Source organism: Leuresthes tenuis, unplaced genomic scaffold, assembly GCF_036924035.1.
Source record: "Leuresthes tenuis unplaced genomic scaffold, fLeuTen1.0.hap1 SCAF_4, whole genome shotgun sequence".
NCBI lineage: Eukaryota > Metazoa > Chordata > Actinopteri > Atheriniformes > Atherinopsidae > Leuresthes > Leuresthes tenuis.
The window spans coordinates 33237240-33241048 of record NW_027325358.1 but is presented as its reverse complement, the minus strand read 5'-3'; the positions used below and the strand labels follow the sequence as shown (position 1 = coordinate 33241048).

The 3809-nt window shown below is 44.9% G+C and overlaps 2 non-coding genes across 2 annotated transcripts; one reads left to right on the top strand and one right to left on the bottom strand.

The window, feature by feature from the left end:
- Positions 1 to 205: 205 nt before the first annotated feature.
- On the top strand, positions 206 to 393 carry LOC140306141 (U2 spliceosomal RNA). Its single transcript, XR_011915498.1, has one exon. It is a non-coding gene; the product is annotated as a U2 spliceosomal RNA (small nuclear RNA).
- Positions 394 to 3241: 2848 nt separating this feature from the next.
- Positions 3242 to 3432, bottom strand: LOC140306053 (U2 spliceosomal RNA). The gene has a single exon (XR_011915417.1). It is a non-coding gene; the product is annotated as a U2 spliceosomal RNA (small nuclear RNA).
- Between the last annotated feature and the right edge of the window lie 377 nt (positions 3433 to 3809).

Here is a 3809-nt window from a genome sequence, read left to right as displayed (position 1 = left end):
ACTTGTTGCGACTGTGCCAATGTTGCTTGAATGGTGCTCGCTGGAGCGTGCGGTAGTGTATAGTTATACCATTTAAAAGGGTTGAAGAGTGCTCAGTGCAGCGGGGGGGTGGAGGTGCAAAGTGACACTATGGCCATAAAACGAACACCGCTACAAGTGCGCATTGTGCCAGGAAGGGCCCTCGGACGTGAACCAGTGGACAGATATCGCTTCTCGGCCTTTTGGCTAAGATCAAGTGTAGTATCTGTACTTATCAGTTTAATATGTGATATGTCTATGCAAGGACTACATATTAAATGGATTTTTATCAATAGGAGTTGAAAAAGGAGCTTGCTCCGTTCACTCCAAGCATCGACCCGGTACTGCAGTGCCGCTGGGAACGGTGCGCTCTCCTCTGCTCTTGTGAAAAAGCAAACAGCGGTGCAGGATGGAAGTTTCTTTTAATCTGCTGAGAAAAGAGAGTGAATGCGAAGCAGACTTTAACACGGCTCTGGGAGCGAGCTGAGTGCGGGCTAACCAGGAGAATTGCTTGAAAGAAACGCGACACCGAATGAGCGGTCCTCAATACGGTGTTCCTGTGGTGTTTTTATAAAATGCGGTGTAAAAAAAGGTGTGAATGCCCCATAGAAAACTAAAAGGTGGAGCGGAAGTGTTCGGCTGCAAGAAGGTGTGAATGTCCGACTATATTTGGTGAAAAGCAGGTGAAGCAAGGTCTGAATGCCCAACCTTACATCATCAAAAGCGAGATCAGAGGTTTTTGGCTGCAAGAAGGCCATAGTTTGCCAAAAGCGGGTAAGGTGCGAATGATCGGCTAAATATCAACAAAAGTGGGGGCGGAGGTCATCGGATGCAAGTGGGTGTGAATATCCCACCATACAAGTATGTGGAGAGGAAGCTGTGAATGGCCGACCATAGTTTGCAAAAAGCGGGTGAGAAAAGGTGCGAATGTCCAACCATACATGATCAAAACAGGGAGCGGAGGTGTTTGGCTGCGACAAGGTGTGAATGTCCACCCATAATTAATGAAAAGCGGGCAACAAGTAGGTTCGAATGCCCAACCATACATCATCAAAAGCAGGAATGGATGTGTTCGGCTACAAGAAGGTTTGAATGTCCGAGCATAGTTTGTAAAAAGCGGGTGAGAAAAGGTTCGAATGCCCGAACATACACCATCAAAAGAGGGAGCGGAGGTGTTCCGCTGTAAGACGGTGTGAATGTCCGACCATAGTTGGTAAAAAGTGCGTATGAAAAGGTTCGAATGCCCAAATTCGGCTGCAAAAAACTGTGTTCGGCTGCAAAAAGTTGTGAATGTTCGACTAAATTTTGTAAAAAGCGAGTAAGACAAGGTGCGAATGCCTGACAATGTATGATCAAAAGCGGGAGCGGAGGTGTTCAGCTGCAAGAAGGTCTAAATGTCCATTTTTAATTGCTAGAAAACATGAAAGAAAATTTTCGAAAATCAATCCGCACATGATCATAAGTGGGAGAGGAGGTGTTCAGCTGCAAGAAGGTGTGAATGTCCTACCATAATTGCTGAAAAATGTGTTAGAAACGGTAAGAATGCCGGACCATACGAAACACCTCCGCTCCCTCTTTTGATTGTGTATGTACGGGCATTCGAACCTTTTCTTACCCGCCTTTTACAAACTATGGTCGGACATTCAAACCTTCTTGTGGCCGAACACATCCACTTCTGCTTTTGATGATGTATAGTTGGGCATTCACACCTTTTCTTACCCATTTTTCAGTAATTATTGGTGGACTTTCACACCTTCTTGTAGCCGAACAACTCCGCTTCCACTATTGATTGTGTACAGTCGGGTTTTTTAACCTTTTCTTACCCGCTTTTTACCAACTATGGTCGGACATTCGCAGCATCTTACAGCGGAACACCTCCGCTCCCTCTTTTGATGGTGTATTTTCGGGCATTCGAACTTTTTCTTACCCACTTTTTACAAACTATGGTCGGACATTCAAACCTTGTACCAGAACACATCCACTTCTTCTTTTGATGATGTATGGTTGGGCATTCGCACCTTTTCTTACCCATTTTTCAGGAATTATGGGTGGACATTCACACCTACTTGCAGTCGAACAGCTCTGCTCCCACTTTTGATTATGTTTGGTTGGATATTCGAACCTTTTCTTAACTGCTTTTTACAAACTTTGGTCGGACGTTCACAACTTCTTACAGCCGAACACCTCCGCTTCCGCTTTTGATGGTATATATTCGGGCATTCGAACCTTTTCTTACCCGCTTTTTACCAACTATGGTCGGACATTCACACCGTCTTTCAGCGGAACACCTCCGCTCCCTCTTTTGATGGTGTATGTTCGGGCATTCGCACCTTTTCTTACCCGCTTTTTACAAACTATGGTCGTACATTCAAACCTTCTTGTAGCCGAAAACCTCCACTCCCTCTTTTGATCATACTTTGTCGGGCATTCGCACCTTTTCTTACCCGCTTTTTACAAACTATGCTCGGACATTCAAACCTTCTTGTAGCCGAACACATCCACTCCTGCTTTTGATGATGTATGGTTGGGCATTCGAACCTACTTGTTGCCCGCTTTTCATTAATTATGGGTGGACATTCACACCTTGTCGCAGCCAAACACCTCCGCTCCCTGTTTTGATCATGTATGGTTGGACATTCGCACCTTTTCTCACCCGCTTTTTGCAAACTATGGTCGGCCATTCACAGCTTCCTCTCCACCATACTTGTATGGTGGGATATTCACACCCACTTGCATCCGAAGACCTCCGCCCCCACTTTTGTTGATATTTAGCCGATCATTCGCACCTTACCCGCTTTTGGCAAACTATGGCCTTCTTGCAGCCAAAAACCTCTGATCTCGCTTTTGATGATGTAAGGTTGGGCATTCAGACCTTGCTTCACCTGCTTTTCACCAAATATAGTCGGACATTCACACCTTCTTGCAGCCGAACACTTCCGCTCCACCTTTTAGTTTTCTATGGTGCATTCACACCTTTTTTTACACCGCATTTTATAAAAACACCACAGGAACACCGTATTGAGGCTTTGTTCTGACCGCTCATTCGGTGTCGCGTTTCTTTCAAGCAATTCTCCTGGTTAGCCCGCACTCGGCTCGCTCCCAGAGCCGTGTTAAAGTCTACTTCGCATTCACTCTCTTTTCTCAGCAGATTAAAAGAAAGTTTCATCTTAGGCTCCCTGAAACTTCCATCCTGCACCGCTGTTTGCTTTTTCACAAGAGCAGAGGAGAGCGCACCGTTCCCAGCGGCACTGCAGTACCGGGTCGATGCTTGGAGTGAACGGAGCAAGCTCCTTTTTCAACTCCTATTGATAAAAATCCATTTAATATGTAGTCCTCGCATAGAGGACATATCAGACATTAAACAGATAAGAACAGATACTACACTTGATCTTAGCCAAAAGGCCGAGAAGCGATAACTGTCCACTGGTGCACTCTTTAGCCCTTTTAAATGGTATAACTTTACACTACCACACGCTCCAGCGAGCACCATTCAAGCAACAACTTTGCACTCCACAAGTAAGGCGACTCTACTCAGAGAAGTCACTCTGCACAGTAACAAGATTTCTTTTGCACAGACAGAAAGGGCTTCATCCGCAAAGGTAAAGCCTGCCAAAAATAGAAACAACTCATTAGTCCTGCTCAACGTTGTACTTTACAGTAAAAGAAAGAGCAAATCTAAAGTTTCAGGAATCCGAGAATAAGCTTACTTTCATGAGTTCTTCACGATTTCGGATTTTGCTATAAAATGAATTCCTTCACTCAAACTAAATTAAAACTGCTAAACCGCTAAT